This window comes from Sus scrofa, chromosome 15 (assembly GCF_000003025.6).
Source record: "Sus scrofa isolate TJ Tabasco breed Duroc chromosome 15, Sscrofa11.1, whole genome shotgun sequence".
NCBI classification, from domain to species: Eukaryota; Metazoa; Chordata; class Mammalia; order Artiodactyla; family Suidae; genus Sus; species Sus scrofa.
In genome coordinates this window covers 92981168-93000659 of record NC_010457.5, presented here as the reverse complement: position 1 = coordinate 93000659, position 19492 = coordinate 92981168, and the positions used below count along the sequence as shown (strand labels likewise).

The 19492-nt window shown below is 38.0% G+C and overlaps 1 protein-coding gene across 22 annotated transcripts in view; it reads right to left on the bottom strand.

Moving 5' to 3' along the window:
• The window catches only part of GULP1 (GULP, engulfment adaptor PTB domain containing 1), a 264095-nt gene extending 251529 nt beyond the window's left edge, over positions 1-12566 (bottom strand). For 4 of the 22 annotated variants that reach the window (XM_021075361.1, XM_021075379.1, XM_021075375.1 and 1 more), the window contains exon 1: positions 11873-12280. The gene's annotated coding sequence lies outside the window, so the exon portion shown is untranslated. Of the gene's footprint in view, positions 1-11531; positions 11765-11811 lie in introns of those variants that run through there. The other 18 variants (XM_021075366.1, XM_021075376.1, XM_021075384.1 and 15 more) reach the window with 13 other exon arrangements.

The window sequence follows — 19492 nt, the reverse complement described above, 5'->3', positions numbered from 1 at the left end:
AGCAACTTACATGTTCAACTAAAATTTCCAAAGTAGATAAGCAGAGTCCCTTTATAAGTTTCCATACCAAGAGACATTTATTCACATTCAAAAGCCCATAAGAATGTGGGTCCCTTTAAAACCAAGGAAAATCAGAGGGCACTCTGATTCTGGATAATGAGATACCCCAGACCAACCCCTGAATCACAGCTTTTAAAAGAACAATAATCCTCTGATAATGGCAGTACTTTGTATTCTCTGGTTCTTTTGCCTAAATTTGAAAGGTCATGATCTCCTAGAGCAAGCATCTCAAGTATGTTTACCTCATTTTTATGCATAAAACTAATAAGCACATCTCAATCACAGTAATGTTCTTTGGATATCTCCATCCAGTAACTTCTCCTAAGGTCTCTCACTTTCCTTTGGTATTCAAATTACTGGCTCTCCATATCCCTCTCCAACCTGTCTTCATGCTTTCAACATCCACATAGATAGAGTTCCAATACAATAGCCTTGCTCTTTCTTGACCAAAGAGCCATTTGCCACTATGCCTGACTGCAGGCTTCTAATATCTGTAATATTTCCACTTCCAGTTTCAACAACTGCTCTTCTTCATCTCCACTGCCGACACAATCTTTAACTTTCTTTTTCTCACACTCACTCATTTCCAACAAAACTGCCCACTGTGATACTTGCCTATTCTGAGCCTGTTAGATTATTCCTGGTTTTGCTTGCCTCCACCTCCTGCTTAAACTACTGGTTAGCCATTTCCAATAAGGACAGCATTAATACTTTAAAATATATGTCACTCTTGCTTTGGTCAATTCTCAGCTTTGGGTAATTCCTAACCACTTTAGAACAAGAAGACAAAGACTCAGATATATCTCCATACTTTGAAATAACAAATTATCAAAAAAATGTGCATAATGCTAAATCATCAAAAAAGTTAACTCAAGAACATAGTGGCAGAAAATAATTAAATTGTTTATGGTTCGTGAACTAGTTTTATAACCAGTTTATAACTAGTTCTGACTAGTTTATTATATGTCTAGATTATTATATGTCTGCATTTTTTAATCTCTGTGAATGGATCTGCACTTCACTATTTTATTAATTTTATTCTTATATTTATATTTAAATAATTATGTTAGTTTTATCATGACTCCAATCTTAAAATTACTCAGACAAAGCACTGAGATTCCTTTAGTGTTTCTTAAGATACATTTAATGTTCTCAATACACTAAAGACACTGAACAAACAGTGGTATGATTTTATAGATTAGATTTTGAATTTGTACTTCAAATTATTTTATTTTTTATTGAATAATGTATTCTGAGATATACGTAGAATATAGTCAACCCAGAATACATTTAACTAAGATGATTAATAAATTTACTGTATTAAAAACAAAATAAAATTTGGTGAATGGAATAATGAAATATTTGTATAGCGTAATAGCACCAGTCATATCCACAGCTTATAAAACCCAAGTAGTCTATAAATTTCCTTTAATTACCTAAATTACCACTTAATAAATATTCTAATTAAGATACCATCTCATTTAAGTAACTGAAAGTTCTAGTTCAAATTGGTTTGAAAAATAAATTCATTCTCTCACACAATAGTAAACCCAGAAATATGGTAAGTTGATTCAGCAACCCAACAATGGCATCAAGCATCCAGGTTCCTTACATTTTTTTCTTTCATCATTAAAGCATTTGTTTTGCCTTTGGGCTAGATCTCCTCAAGGACAGAAGATGACCCTCTGTTGCAATTTGAGACAGGACCCAAATCAATAGCTGATACAGGCTATCTCAGCCAATGTCCCCTTTCCAAGTGTAAAAAACTTTTTTTCTACCTGATCTCCCTACAGCTATGTCGTTTTACATAATTGTTTATGACTGGGACAAGAAACAAGTGACCTCACAATAATCAGTCACTGACAAGGGGAATAGAAACACCATGACCGGTTAGCTCAGCCTAATCCAAATTTCACTTCTCTTAGGAATGAATTGTCTTCCTCTGATTTATGTGGGAAAGAGTGGATATCTGCATAATATCAGAGTTCTATGAACAAAAAGGAATAAGGAAATCATCAATGAACCATCAATATCAAGGACTGTCAGTGACTCTTAGAAGTGAAAACATGCTTCCTAGGAATCGATGTGCATAAATAGGAAAGGAGAATTACCTTTCGGTAGAGAATCCCACCTGGCTTGTGCTATCCAGTGTCATTCAGAGGGAACATGGAGAGCAACAGGGAAGGGAGGCAAAGGCATGTTGATGCCCACCATTAAAGGAGACACAAAGTAGAGCCACAAACAGGAAGCAAATTAAAAGACAATCATCATTCACTGTGATTTTGAAGTTACTGTCAATTCAAGTACAAAACTTTGCACCCACCGCTTAGAATGTTAAGGTGCTCCAGACTAACTACAACTGAACTGATAATTGAATCTGAAGCTTTACAAAGTAATTATCTCAAATTAATAATTTTAAAGAAATAGCTTTTGTCACATACTTCAAAAATAAAATTGAGTCATCGATTTCAATTAAATCAAATACCAATAAAACAGGAAACTAATTTTAAAATGAAGGTATCTTCATAGAGTTGCCAAGTCAAGCAAAAAGAAGAAAGGGAAAATAGGGCAAAAATTACGTCATCTATGTTTAATTATATATCTCCTTCATAACACCAAAATTTGCTATACTTTTATGTATTATGTATTCTTATTTTCCAGAATTCTTGGCATACATTAAATTTTTCATCAGTAGTGGTCACGAATAATACACATCATCTAACCAAATGTATAACCTTAAGTAACTCAGCGATGCATAAAGAAATATCAAGTTTCCAATGCACATAATTTATTTATTTCTTCCTTGGTATTCAGAGGAAATTGCTAATACTGGCATGGTTACCTGTTACTAACCAGGGATACAAAAACCTGCTTAACATATCTATTCTCTCCTGAAACTTAAAGTGAAGCTGAGGAGACAAAACATTTATATTAAAAACAAATCAGTACCACAAGACTAAACTACCAGCCAACCAGGAATTGTTAAAAATAGTTAATGCTGGAGTTACCATCTTGGCTCAGCGGTAACTAACCTGGATAGTATCCATGAGGACGGGGGTTGGATCCCTGGCCTCACTCAGTGGGTCAAGGGTCTGGCGTTGCCATGAGCTATGATGAAGTTCACAGACCCAGCTTGTATCTGGTGTTGCCGTGGCTGTGGCATAGGCAGGCAGGCTGGCAGCTACAGCTCTGATTCGACCCCTTGCCTGGGAATTGCCATATACCATGGGTGAGGCCCTAAAAAGACAAAAAAAAAAAAAGAAAGAAAGAAAAAAATAGTTAATGTTGTAATGTGAAAAAGATAAACCTATTTTTAAATGTACAAGTTCTAAAATAGAATTAAATGCTTCTTTGTTGAACTGTGTCACTAAGTAAGATTACCAAAAACCACAGACACTCTTCTTGAATAGTGCAAATTATCCACAAAATAAGCATTATTTATCAGGAATTTACTTTCAAAGACAATTTAGGACACCGCTGTATAACTATATGCTATCAGATAAAACTGAGTTAAATAGCTTCAATTTCTTTTAACCTCATTAAATGACAGCACAGCCTACTGGCACCTCTAAATAAATTAGTATAGATTTCTAAGTGTTCTTAACCTTTTTTGAGCTATGAATCCGTTTGGCAGCTAAGGAAGTCTATGGACCCCTTCTCAAAATCTGTTTTTCAACGCATGAAACAAAATATAAATTATGTGAAAAAAAGCAGGCTTAAAGTAAAATGATTAAATTATATTAAAAAATACAAAAATTATATTTAAAATTTGATACACAGCTTCATATCTATAGATATATCTACATATAAAAATAATACCTAGAAGCAGGTGTAATTTTTATTGTAATTTTAAACTGGTTGTAAACATAAAAAAATTTCAAAATATGTGCAGTCAGAGCAATGAGACATGACAATAAATATGTGCAGCTTCTAGAAGCTACATGTAAAGACTAGTTGTGTGCATGCTTCCCTGCCTTCAAAACTATAATGATACTAAACTTAAGTGAGATACCCTTTAGAGTAATAATGTTATTGTTTTATATCCAAGTTCATGGATCCCCTGGAGTGTAAAATGGAGCCCACACACAATACCTTATGACTCCAATTACACATTAGTTAGATCTGGAAAAATAAAAATAAGATAGAGTTTTTTATGATGATTAATCCAGTTAAAGTTCCTAAACTCGCTTATGTAATTACTAATGATCATAGTCATCAACATGAAGACAGAAAGGAGAAACATCTCTGAAGTTCCAAAATTCAGCTTGCTCTATTAACCCATTCAAATGGTACCATGCCTCCAAGCACACACCACTTGCAATCTTGAGCTGCCCCCGCTTTGTTGCCTGCTAACACATCTTCATCTTTGCCCAGGAATCACCACCACACTTTTTCTTTCCAGATACTGCTTCCCCTCACGCTGATAAACAGCCTCCACCCCTACTCCTTCAACATTCTCTCCATCGTGGCACAGAATTATATAAAAATAACAAGTTCTATTTAAATCTAATAAAGTTAATTTGAGATCAGTCTCTGACACCTATTATAAAAAGGATCTAATTGCCAGAAAAAAAGTGGTATTCAATAAATATTTATTAAATTCAAAGATCATATTAGAATCCCTTTACTTGTCAACTCATAGTTTAAACATAGTCACATTTTTCAGAATGAGAAGAGGGGGAAAACAGACTGCAAATTTTTATGAGGACTTGAGTCAAAGTCAGTATCTCATCGAGTAAGAAAGTCCCAAAGAAAGATTGATTATAACATTGTTCTTTAAAGCCTCATCTGCACTAATCTAGGAAATTTCATTTATCCAAATTAATCATAAGTTTCCTAGTCTATCTAATTTAATCAGTTAAGCCTATGATAATTCAGATGTTTTAAATTTAGTAGCAATTCCTCCTTTAAAAAGAATTAAAGGCAATGTGGGCAATATGATATATCTTGTTTGTTTGCAGTTTAGTTTTTTTTTTTTTGTCTTTTTGCCATTTCTTGGGCCCTTCTCGCGGCATTTGGAGGTTCCCAGGCTAGGGGTCAAATAGGAGCTGTAGCTGCCGGCCTACGCTAGAGCCACAGCAACGCATCTGCAACCTACACCACAGCTAATGGCAACGCCGGATAGTTAACTCACTGAGCAAGGGCAGGGACCGAACCCACAACCTCATGGTTCCTAGTCGGATTCATTAACCACTGCGCCACGATGGAAACTCCCAGTTTAGAATTTTAAAGGCTTTTCTCCTACTCATCCAAAGTCGCGATGATGCATTAAAACAGAAATAATAACTCACGAAATTTCAAAACAATACCTATTCTTATTATAAAGAATTCTTACTTTATATATCTGAAAATTCAATATATTTTGCCATTTCAGATGGCATTTAGATAATTTCAAATATAATTCGTTTACGCAAATGTGATTAACAATTCTCTCAAATGCATTTTGCTAAACTACACTGCTGCATAAGCTGCATCCTCTTATTAATTATACTCAGTTACTACAGCAGCACAGAGATAAATTGCTTTGAAATTAACTCAGTTATACAGTCGTTTTTTACAATAAGCTAAACTTTCTCTGTATTTATGTAAACCACCAGCAATAATCAACATTTAAAGTCATTTTTTATGATGACAATAGTGCACATTTAATACTACCTCAAGGAGGTAGCAGGAAGATTCAACTATCAGCTAAAATTCTGTATTTATTATGGAGTTCCTCAAAGGTAGACAAAATTAAATAGATTACAGAGAATAACATGCAAGTCGACCTTTAAAAACACTTAGTGCTCTTAGTCTTCTTAAATATATCTTTTATCAGTACTTACATCAAGTTACATCCACTAACCCAAGTGGAAATCTGGGTAAATTAACCTATTTGCTGTTAAGATTCTACTGGCACTCTTGATGGTTGTAAACAGAGGGGAAATCAAGAGGCTAAAATGAAGCTCATTCTCTTATATCAACTTTTTGTTACCCCAAATTTGGAGATCTGCTGCCACCAAACAGATAGTTCTGTTTGCTTTTTTAGCTAAAATGCTGTCCAAAATCAGTATTACCTCATTCAAGATCTTAGTTATCATTTGATGAAATATTACATAATTATTTTAAAAGGTTATACAGTCAATTCTTGATGTTTCCTTTAGTAAGTTACTTGTGATCTACATTTTCTTCTCCCAAACCTCTCCACTAGCTGTGTTTTGGTCCTTTTTTAATTTTGTTTTTCTTTTATAGCCACACCTGTAACACAGGGAAGTTCTCAGACTAGGGGAAGAACTAGAGCTGTAGCTGTGGCCTATGCCACAGCCATACCAACATCAGATCTGAGCCCCATCTGTGATCTATGCCACGGCTTGTGGCAATGTCATATCCTTAACCCACAGAGGGAGGCCAGGGATAAAATTCACATCCTTACAGAAACATCAGGTCCTTAATCCGCTGAGCCACAATAGGAACTCCTGTTTTGGTCAGTTTAATGACTATCATCATTTCTAAGGACAAAAGATTGGGTCCAAATCACTCAATGAGCTTTTGGTTCATAGCTTGGCAAAATTTAAGTTCCCTGAAATTCTTGGAGAACTTGTGGTTGAAGTTTTAGGAAACAGGTCAATTATAATAACCATAAGAAAAAGCCACACAATACCAGGAAAACACTACATTCACACACAATTCTCACTTCGCAGAACCTTACAAACATACCAGTAATAGCTATCTTCCAAGCAGTGAATTTACATTTACATTATGACAGCAGTTAAATGCCCATTTGCCTGTGTTCTACTTAAGTAGAAAAGGCTTCGATGATTTTGTCATCATCAGAACCATTAACCAACAATGATGATAATAGGTTTCTCCCACTATTTTTCTTTACCTTTACAGGTATAAATAAAAGCCTGAAAACTCCTTTAGAATTTTTTGGGGGAGGGCAATCAAGAACCTATGGCAAGAGTTGTCTGGAAAAGATTTTAAATTAATGGTAAAAATTAGCTCAGAAATATCAATTGATTGACATTGTTTTTCCCCATGAAAAATATACCTAGCACAAATAGAGAAACATCAAAGAATATATATGTCATAATTCTACATGCATTATATACATCCATGTGACATATATATGAAGGAGGGATTAGTTATCCAAAGCTTGGAAGTTCCTAAGGTATATTCTGAATCTCCTCTTCAGAAGGTATGTGAGGAAGACTATGTAGGTATATTTACATAACATTAATAGCAAAAAAACAAACATGAATAGCAGCTATTACTACCTAGATACGGTCTCAGGTGAATCCTGAAAAATATATATGGTGTTATTTAAAACTCTTTTCAAAAGTCATATTGATTTCTGCAATCGCATGTTATAAAAACTAACTTACTGACTCATATTACCTGTGCAAATTAGAGAAGTCTTTCCAAAAATATCTTTAAGTACATAATACTGAATGACAAAAATAATTCCAAATTTACCATAACTATACATTTCAACAGTAAAAACTGACACTCTACTGCACAACATTTGAGTCAATTAACTGTCTTCTGATGAAAAAATAATCATGCAGTGTAAGCAACACTAGAGTATCTGAAAACATTTTCTTACCATAAAACAAACACAAAAGAAACAAATAACAGGGCCTAAGAAATGTATAAGAACGTTTTCTAAGCCTAACTCTGGAACAATAACTTGTAGCCTTTATCTTTAAAAATAAAAGAGTTGATTTCAACTTCATATCCTCACTATTTGGAAGCAAAGCAATTTCTCCGCTCAAAGTTTATACTTTTTTTTTTTCCAATGTGAATATATTTAAGCTCCCATAGGAACAAGTTTAAGTTTCCTGATCACTAAATGCATTAAGACAAACACTATTAGATCCACCAGCCTCTAATTACGTTTAGAGACCAGGGCTCAGGCCGGTCATTCAGTTGTCTCTGGTAATTACTTTTGAATTCATTATTACATTTGAATAAAACAACTTTTTAGTGTTCTTTAGAGATTTTAAAAAACAAACTGCAACCGCAAAGTGCTCTGCTAAGTAAAATCTAAATAAAAATTATCTAATATTCAGCAATGGAGATTAAGATTTTAAAGAGTTAACTTGAAATCAAAAGCAAAACTAGATATTTTACATTAAAATTACTCTATTATGTCCCTGAACACTCACTCATTCTTTGATTATGCAAAGAAGTCTATCGTGTTAGTATGACCATAAATACAACTATAATTTGCTCCCACCTTTTATAGATTCACTATTAATGATAGTCTAAAAGTTATAATTATTTTACCAAAAGATTTTATACTTTAATTTATTCATATTTATTCTGTATTCCTTCTCTAATACAGTGACCTGTTCAACTGAAAAATAGTTAAGCTAAGCAACTAAGGGTAGATACAGTACATTGAAAAAAAAGTAGGTAGCTTATTGCACTCATTTTACTAATGACATGTCAAACGAAAAATTAAATATTTAACAATTATTATCATGTGTATATCAATAATTAACAAGTTCATACAGTACAGATAGCAACACAGATAATAAATTATATGTTGGCAAAAAGTTTAAGAAGTAAAATAACCTGCACAAATCACAGTGCTGAAAAGTTCTGTGCCAGGATTCAGATCCAAACCTGATGTTTCCTGTGACATAGAAAGTATGAAACAAATACTGGTTGAATCAATTAATGAATGGCTCCTAAATATACCCTTTAAACTTTTAAGGAAATTGTTGTGGCCATGGTGAAAAGAAAGTTTGTTTGTACATCATCAGTGTATTTCTGTCTCTCAAGTGTTATTTCCGAGAAGGGAGCCAAATTCTGCAAATATATTTGGTAACTTCTCATAAAGGCAAAATTGAGCTGGTCTTAAAAACATAACCGGTCCTTAAGTATAAATATAAGCCAAAATAAAAAAAAAAAAAACAGAATCTGCTGATTGTTCTTTTCTATTTGAGAGAATGACTCAGCTTTAGCCTTAAGATAATCTCACCCAATATTCACAAAGAATAAAATTTATGATTAAACTAAAGCTATGATTAAAATGCAAAGTAGTAATTTTTATAAATTAAATACAGATATGTCACTATTAAATGTGTATTTTAGATATAAATATTCCAATTTACCCCTATAAATCTCAAGTGAATCAACTGAGCTAGAAGCCCTATGACCTTTATGTCTAAAAACCTATTAATATAACTTCATCTTTTTAATGCTCACTGTAAGCTTGTAATTATGTAAAGGAAATTTCTTTACTTTGCAAGTGGAAAACTAAAATCATAGGAACAGGAAAACACTTTGCCAAGGGTGATTCATAAAGTCAATCTCAGAGTAGGCTGATATTCACAATCTCAAACTCACCAACCCAGAAGAAATACAAATTACATTAGCAATTTTTTACTAATCAACTCCCAAACCCACAATAGTAGACCTACATTCCTGAAAAAAAAAAAAAAATAGAGGAAACATAAAACGTTTCCAATGTAAACGATGGGAACTAATTTCAGATAAGGCTCTGAGGTCCTGGCTGGTCTGTAACTTAGAAGCAGCAGGCCCTTAAGTATTAGGCAAATGCGAGAAATACTGAGATCACACCAACTTCTACTCCTTTCCGTGAAGGAGATCTATTATCTGGATTACTTTGACAAATACAAGGAAGACAGTTGGATGCATTTTCCACTTTAATTTCATGACCCAAATCTGTTCCATTTGAGAATACCTAATGGAATTATTCGATTAAGGTGGAAAACCATCTGCTCAAAACCCAAGTCTTCAGTTCATACTGGCTAGGAAAAACAAGGAAAGTCAAGGTCAAGAGCTTGAAGTTTCAGCAAGCCTGGTCCAAGTTGAGGAGACAAAAAGCAACAAAGTGTGGGTATCTGCACAGAATGATTAGTGCAAAATGCATCATGCCCCCAGCTATTCCACAGCAACACAGATAGGGAAGGATCTCACTTCCCTCCTAGAACCACTTCTTTCACTCTCCTCTGTCACATCCCACTGCACTCTATGCTCGGTTTATTTATTTATTTTTTTTTTTTTTTTGCCAAGAAGGCTGATCTTAGTCACCTAAAAATTCTCATTGCAAAAGAAACCCCTTGTTTAAATCCAAGTACAACCAACAGCTCCTTTCCAATTATCCCCTGCAACTTCCCCAGTCTCTTTCATGCCTGGCTACTGAGCTCAGTCTAGTTTGGCTGCCGGCCAGGTTCCTCTCTTCTTTCCTTGTCAGTCGTAAAAACTTGGAAAACACTCCTGGACAGCTCAAGGAGACCTTTTAATTATGCAGTGGGGCAGTACCTTAGCCTGTCTGCTGTTTCCAGCAAGGGTTGTAGTCGCCAGTGACTGCACTCTCCCAATTGGTGGATTTTCTAGCAAGACCACTTGTTTATGTGGGGGAAGGAGAGAAAGACTAGCAGAAAAAGGGTTGATTTGCAAATCTGAAAAATGTCCAACTCCTCTCACAGTTTCCTACTTCCTCACATTCACTCCGTCTCATTACTGCCTTCTTTTAGCACCTTATCACCCATTTGGCATCAAAGACACAAAATCACCAGTATCCTAGTCTCATTCTAATCCTAGAAGGGAGTCATAACTAGAACATTCTTCAAAAACTTTTATTCTCAACTGCTGATGCAAGATTTTTTTTTTAAAAAAAAGCAGGTCCCAAAGTTATTAAAGCCTTCCTAATTGCATTATACTTTGTCAAATTTGCAGATTGAAATAGTGCATTCAAATGTCTGATTGCAAGTGAAAGTAAGGTGAGCTCAGTCGGGAAAAACTATTGGGACCCAGGAAGGGATATGTTGATCGACGGCCCGCTTTTACTCGGGGTTTGCCCAAGGTACTAAGTGCACATGACAAGTCCAACTCCAGCTACGTCTTCCTTACTCTACCCTGGCAAGCTGGTTCCAGCTGCAGCGTCCAGCTTCCTGTTCAAGTTCCATTCAACATCGTAAACACATTCCAAGAAAACCAGCCTGCCCAGAGTTCCCTCCCGCACACAGGGAAGTCTGAGAGGCGGCCCCAGGAGCCTCAGGGAAGAACCGATCTCTTTGGGTTCTGATCCGTGCAGTGATTCAGCCCACAGGGTGGTGGACCCCAGCGAGAACCCAGGGTCTCAATACCGCGCAGCGCCACGCGCCCCTCTAAGTAGCGCCCACCAGAAAGAAATACTTGACCCACCCAGCCAAAGGGTAACCCTGTGGGCGCGGCCCCTGAGTTTGGGCCCTCCCAGCCTGGGCTTTAAAGAATCCGCGGCCGGGCCTCGGAGCTTCGCGCCTCCCCGCCCCCCCTGCTCACACTCCCTCCCGCGGCCAACAAAAGGGAGGTTAAGCTAAAGAAGTTTAGCTCCTGGGTCGCCCCGCTGTGACCCGGCGAAGACTTGCTTGCTCAGTCGCGTCTGGTCCCTACCCCCGCAGCCGTACTGACCACAGTCGACCCTCGGCTCCCTCCAGCTCCCGCCCGCCGGCCCCGGTCACCCGGACCAAAGTTACCACAAAGGGCTCCAGGAGTCGGGAGAACACTGCGTCCCCGACCTCGTGAGACTGACTCCTCGTCATCCCTGAAGCACTGCCACAGCGGTCGTCAACAGGTCTTATTCTCCTTCCTTGCCGGACGTCTCCCAAAGCCTTTCACTGTCCCAATCTTTGCAACCTGCCCAGCGGCAGCAGCGGCGGCTCACAGCCCCGCGCCCTCCTTCCCCTGCACCCGGCCGGGGCTGACCACCGGCCCGCCGTTTCTCAGGATGTCGACTTAAAAGGGACTGAACGCTACCTGGCGGGACGCTGGGGTTTGCAGCCAGCGAAGCCCCAGGATAAACGGCGTCTCTCCGTACCTTACTGACTGATGCAGTCGGGTCAGGCTCCGGGCAGGGGCGTGGAGAGCCGCGGCGTCCTCGGAACCTGGCGATCTCCGCTCCAGCACAGCCGGGGCGCCGTTTCCGCGGCCGAGAGGGAAAGTTTCTCTACGTCAACACCGTGCTGGACTCGGGACCCTCCGGCTCCGGTCCCCTCCCTCTACGCATTCTCTGCCCCCTCCCTCCTCTTCCTTAGCGGCTGGAGCCAAAACGCGCTGGCTGGCGGCTGGGGCTCGAGGCTCGGGACTCCGGGTCGCTCCAGGCTGGGAACGCGGGGCTCCCCCTCTCGGCCAGAAGGAAACGCTCCCAGTCTCGGCTGGTCTCCTTGGACACTTCCAAACGGGACGCCCGTGTTCAATCTCGCTGACTTTCTTTAATCTCTAATGCTCGCCTCCTGTGCGCCCACTGAGCTATGTGTCGTCTGCACGCAGGACCCATGGGGGAGAATGGAATGCGAGAGAAACCCGACTGGAGAAGGGAAGCCTTACCTTGCTGGCTTCTTAGCCGGCACAGAAGCAAAAATGCAGCTCCTCTCCCACCCCCAGCCCTCGTCCCCCGCCGCGTTTCCTTTCGAACCTCCTGCCTGAAGCACTGAATGGGGATTATTTGCCTTCCCTTATCTCTATGTGTTTCCGAACACAATCTTAAAACACTTGTGCTGCTTAACAACGGCGGAAAGAGTGTCAAAAGAAGCAGACACACGAATTTGAGTAGAACACGCCTTCTTTACAGCCTTTATCAAGAAAGCGTGGATACAGTGTTTGCTGTGGCTCTGACTGCACCTCTACACTTTTTCTCTATTTTTCCTCATTTTTAAAAAATTCAGATCGAATCTCTGCACTTTGTTATGCCTTAAAAATAAAAAAGAAAGGAAGGGAAAGAAAGAAAACTGCCAACACCACCAGATAATGCTCCTTTGCTCCTTTCAGATATTAACCTCAGAACTCAGGACTTCTACAGGTTCAAGGGAAAACACAGCAAATGTTCTCACTGACACGATTAACTTCTATGTGGGAAGAAGGACAAGGAGTAGTATCCTCGTTTAAGTGATTCTTTGAGAACAAGTGGAACTTTACTAAAGTTTTTCTAGACATTGCTCAGAATTTAGTTTACTAAATTTTTAATTTGAATGTGAAAATAGATGGAGAGGGGGGGAAGCATTTTGCAAGACTTAAATATATTGTGTTACAGTGGAATCTGGGGCTTAGAATCAGACTGGTCATATTCCTTTCAAGACTACACACTTATTCTCTACCCTAGGTCACTGGTCACAATTACAGCTGCCAAAGAAACTGTGTAAGAGAACTCATAGAGTCAAGATCACATTTACAGGAGTTAGAATAGCATCAGGCATGGAGAAAGTAGTCAATAAATATTTGGTTCTTATGTCACACTATATTTGTAACTAGAAGATAGTACTAGAAATTTCCCCCAAAGACTTTAATTGAATCAGTTTTCTTCTCCCAAATGCTTTAAAAATGTAAAATCACAATTTTTGAAATGAAAACTAAGTTTAGGAGTTCCTGTAGTGGCTCAGCAGAAACAAATCTGACTAGTATCCATGAGAAAGCAGGTTCGATCCCTGGCCTCGCTCAGTGGGTTAAGGATCCGACTTTGCTGTGAGCTGTGGTATGGGTCACAGATACAGCTCGGATCCCATGTTGCTGTGGGGTAGGCCAGCAGCTGCAGCTGCCATTCGACCCCTAACTTGGGAACAGTTGCAGGTATGGCCCTACAAAGACAAAACTAAACTAAATTTAGGGATTAGCTAATTCTAGCCAAACTCTCTTAATTTAAATACAAGGCAACTGAAGTCCAATAATCTTAATTGACTTTCCCCAAATCTCATTGTTGGGACACGCCAAATAGGGCCAGAAATTAGGCCTCTTCATATGTGGGCATTATTATCTTTTCAGTATGCTTCCTACTTTATTACAACAGCCAAGCACACAGTAAAATGACTCCACTGAAAACATGAATCATAGGACAATGTTGGTTGCTTTTTCTGTAAATAACAATATTCAATCACTAAAAAATGATGCTTACTTAATATCAAAATGATTATAAAAATAAATCAAGAGATAGCCCAATATGAATAAGGAAGTTGACCAGCTGATCAAACCCATGCTTCCATTATATAATTATAAACATCTCTGTGTTCTTTTAACACAATATTTGAAATTTTGGAAGTTGCCAAAAAGAGAAAAAATTATAATTTATATAGTATAAATATAAAATAAATTTAGACTATTATATAAATAATAGTTTATATAACTATTTATTTATATAGTTAATTTACATAGTATATCCATCATAGATGTAAGAATGGGGAAGCATGGATCCCTATAACTCTCTTTTTCCAGTCATGACATACAAGGCTAAAGATTACTCATTTTTATATTTCCTCCCAGTGTTTAGAATCTCCAAATTTGCTATTGCTCTGTAATTCTTAGAACCTGACTTTCGATATGCACTGCTTTATGAAATGGCTTAGAGGTATAAAAACCTCAAGGATGTCAGAAACAAGTTTTTAAAAACACTAAAATCAAATAAAACAAGATTTAAAATCAGATCTATAGCATGCCCCTGGAACTGAAGAAGGGAGATGCCAAGGAGAAGGGCTGCAGGGGTTCTGGCAGAATACTACCAATATGCCTAATTCTCCCCATAGCAAATACTCAGATTTCCGTTTGAAAAGCCTTCCCAGTCATCATAGGAATATATGGACCCTGATAGAGACTCAGCAGCCTCCCAATATTTTAAAATTAATTTTCTGGCTCAAGCCAGTTTCAAGTTACTCTTACTTGAACTAAAAGAACTTTGACTAAGACAGATCTGTTATTTATGGTGAGAATAACAATTTTGTTGCTGATTATTACAAAAACATACTCATGTACTGGTTGTTTAGCCGTATTACTGCAAAGCAATCAGTTAAAGTATTTGAAAATTTTTCTAAAAGGAAATAAAACACAAGATGGAATTCAAAATCTCAGTCATGTGAATTGAAAAGGGGTGTATTTCTTTTTTTTTTTTTATTTTTTTATTTTCCCACTGTACAGCAAGGGGATCAAGTTATCCTTACATGTATACATTACAATTACATTTTTTCCCCCACCCTTTGTTTTGTTGCAACATGAGTATCTAGACAAAGTTCTCAATGCTACTCAGCAGGATCTCCTTGTAAATCTATTCTAAGTTGTGTCTGATAAACCCAAGCTCCCGATCCCTCCCACTCCCTCCCCCTCTCATCAGGCAGCCACAAGTCTTTTTTCTCCAAGTCCATGATTTTCTTTTCTGAGGAGATGGTCATTTGTGCTGGATATTAGATTCCAGTTATAAGTGATACCATATGGTATTTGTCTTTGTCTTTCTGGCTCATTTCACTTGGTATGAGATTCTCTAGTTCCATCCATGTTGCTGCAAATGGCATTATGTCATTCTTTTTTATGGCTGAGTAGTATTCCATTGTGTATATATACCACTTCTTCCGAATCCAATCATCTGTCGATGGACATTTGGGTTGTTTCCATGTCCTGGCTATTGTGAATAGTGCTGCAATGAACATGCAGGTGCATGTGTCTCTTTTAAGTAAAGTTTTGTCCGGATAGATGCCCAAGAGTGGGATTGCGGGGTCATATGGAAGTTCTATGTATAAATTTCTAAGGTATCTCCAAACTGTTCTCCATAGTGGGCTGTACCAGTTTACATTCCCACCAACAGTGCAGGAGCGTTCGAAAAGGGGTGTATTTCTTTCTGTTATGTGCAACAAAAGCCAAATGCCCACTGAACTCCTAAGGGAATCAGGGTTCCAGAGTTACAATTACTATCTGTCTTCTATCATTTTATCTCTCAGTTAATTTTGGTCCTCCTGATTAAGAACATGAGATATATTAATTGCAAAAGAAAGAACAGGGCAATAGCACCTGTGTCACCATCGAGAGAACCCATTGCTAATATTTGCTTTATATATATTGGATTGGGAATAAATTGAAAAATAAAATAAAAGTTTAAAATGGAGGCTAAAATATTACCTGTAGGACTAACAGAGACCTCGTTTGAACTGGTAGATCTAAAAATGAACAACCAAAATAACATTCTCAGTCTCACTGTGGTTCCCAGGTTCCCTACCTACAAGGAGCTAGTGTCTTTGAAAAAGGAGTTCACTGAGATCTGAGAGAGAGAGAGAGCATGAGAGAGAGAGAGAGAGAGAGAGAGAGAGAGAGAGAGAGGGAGAGAGAGGAAGAAGGATTAGGAGAAGAAGGAGGATGGGGAGGAAGAGGAGGAGGAATGTAGCTGAACGCTGCATTCCCAATAATTCTTCCCAGGTTTATTCCTAAATGTATTTATCAAATATGTCATAACACTTCTCCAAGGGCAAGTGAGTAAAGATGCAGAAAAAAAATTTTTGCATGGAAATCAAGAGTAGAAGAAAGGCTTTATCCAATACCTTGAGCCACTTCTTTCCTCTTTCACTTTTTTTCACATGAAAGTATACTGTACATACTTACTACTTCCTAACAATATCCCAGTATATTGTGAGCTTTTCCCTTACCAGTGTCTATTGACACTTTTGGTATTATAACTGAAGAAATTAAGAACATTTGTGCACATATTTTTGTACACCATCTGTACATATTTTGCCTACCCCTTACCAGTTATTTCATCAGAATAAATACCTAGAAGTAGATTCTCAAGTTTAGAGAATAGACTCTGATTCATTTTGAAAAAAATCTCAAGTTACAGAAAATTTGCAGGTATAGTGCAAATAATTATTTTTCTCTGAAGCATTTGGGTATGGTTACCACACACAATACTTACCATTCCTCCCCAATATCCCATTCCTCCCCAAACAATTTAGTGTAATTCCTATAAACACAGACCTCTCCATAAAGGTTGTTAAATCATCAAAATTCAAGACATTAATACTGATACATTTCTATATCTACCTCTTGGAGCCCATTCAAGTTTTTTCCAATTATCCTTATTATGTCCTTTATATAAACAGGGTCAAGTTTGAGATCACATGTAACATGTAGTTACCATGTCTCTTTGACTTCAATGACATTAATAGTTTTTTTGAGACTTGCCCTCTAGTTATACTGCAAAACGTCTTTTAATTTATCATGTTAGATTCAAGTTATGAATCTTTGGCTGCTAAAACAAGGAAGTATGATACTATATTCCTTTTTTTTTTTTTGCAGGAGGGCGCCCCAGAGCATATGGAGTTCCCAGGCCAGGGATCAGATGCAACCTACGTAGCAACTTCGGCAATGCAGGATACTTAAATTACTGTGCCAGGGCAAGGATCAAACTTGGCTCACTGGAAATTCCATTGTGCCACAGCAAGAGCTCTGATACTATATTCTTTTTACTAAAATTCTGTCAAGTTGCATCTAACATTAAATTGTCCCATTGCTGATGATCTTCACTTGATTAAGGTGATGATATTGTCAGGCTTCTCTGTAATGATAATCTTTTTTCCTTGGTAATTGGTAGGTATTTTGGGGGGGGGTACTTTGAAACTATGTAAGTATTTCATTCCTCATCAAATTTTCAATTTATTCATTTATTTATTTATGTTAGTATAGACATATGGTTTCCTACTTCACTCAAACACTTTATAATCTGTTTTTATCATTTACTTTGACAATCAAATTGTCTTCGGTTTGGCTCAGTTTTCAAGCTGACTTGTGTGCTCTTTTGCAAAGTCTCTATCATTCAGGAGCACTTTCTTACTTAGGGCACAAAAATGTATCTACATTTCATCTTGTATTTTTCCAACCCCAACCCTGGAATCAGATATTTCTCCAAAGAAGTCAGTCCCTTTTACCAAAGAATGGTATTTAGAAGCTCGAGTTCTAGGTCCAACGTTGCTGCTATTGGACTTCTGCTTCACTTAGGTCCTCTCAGTGGCCAAAAGAAGAGAAAACATACACCTATTTCTTTTCCCTTCCTCCCCTCCGTCCTCCCTCCCTCCCTTCCTTTCCCTCTCTTTCCTTCTTTCTTCCTTCCTCTCTCTCTCTTTATGGAAGCCATGAGTTCATACACTTGTTTTCAATTTCAGCCAATACCACTTTTCATATTTGTAGCTCCCTTCTCTTCTGGTAAAAATATGGCTTCCACTCCCATTTTTCTTATTATATATTGTCATATATACTAGTCTCTCATACTGTCACAGCCCTTTCCCCTATGTGGCCAGGTCAGGTCACTCCTCTTTAGGAACATCTTCGTTGTTCTGCTCAAGGGCCAACAACTCAAGAAGGTCAGCTTTCTTCTGGACTCTTCACCCACCTAAGGCTCCAGTACATTGCCCAGGCTGCCTTCTGTATAGATTTCCACTGCATCTTGCTCAGGCTCCAACTTGTTAGGAGGTTGATCTTCCACAGTGACACCATTTTCACCACATCCCAGCTTCTTAGCTGCTCTCTGGGCCATTGCAATCCCCCAGTTCAGGTGTTAATGTGAACGTTTACTCACCTGCCCCTCCTAATAACTGAATATCATATTATCAAATTACTTCTGGAAAGTTTATGAAAATGTGTACTCCCATGCACAACATATAACTGAGTGCCATTTCTTCAAAAGTATCAGAACACCATTTACTCACTTCTATTTTATTTTTTACCTATATTGTGTACGTAGTTAGTAAGGAAACAGGTGCAGATTGGCTGTGTGAAGCGTGCTTCTTGGTGTCTGTCACATCACATTATCCTGCAAATTCCCACAGACCCCTCTCATTTTATTCCTATTTTCTCCTATTCACTTACCTAGCACAGATACTCATTCTATTGCGTTTAATATGTATCTTTTTTGTTTATATAGGTGTGCCTGAATTAGAAATAACTCTAAAAATGTATTTTATATATAATTTAAATGTACAAATGCTATTGTGTAAACTACGCCAACTTGGTCATTGCTTTTTCTCCCAGACACTTCTGATTTCAAATAATTTAAGTGAAAAATAAGCTCAATAATTGATTTAATTTTTTTTTGTCTTTTTGCCATTTATTGGGCTGCTCCCACGGCATATGAAGGTTCCCAGGCTAGGGGTCCAATCGGAGCTGCAGCCACCAACCCACACCAGAGCCATAGCAACGTAGGATCCGATCCGCGTCTGCGACCCACATCATAGCCCACGGCAACGTGGGATCCCCAACCCACTGAACAAGGCCAGGGATGGAACCCGCAACCTCATGGTTCCCAGTCGGATTCGTCAACCACTGCGCCACGACGGGAACTCCTGTTTTAATTTTTATTACTTTCTCTGTTAATAAAGTTGTTAATATAGTTAGGAAGCTTTGATATTTTCTTTTATGAATTGGCTGTTTATGCCTATTGCCTATTTTCCTCTTTTCCTTATGGATTTATATATATATATATATATTTTTGTTTTTTTTTTTTTGCTATTTCTTGGGCCGCTCCCGCAGCATATGGAGGTTCCCAGGCTAGGGGTCCAATCCGAGCTGTACCCACCGGCCTACACCAGAGCCACAGCAACATGGGATCCGAGCCGTGTCTGCGACCTATACCACAGCTCACGGCAACGCCAGATCGTCAACCCACTGAGCAAGGGCAGGGACAGAACCCGCAACCTCATGG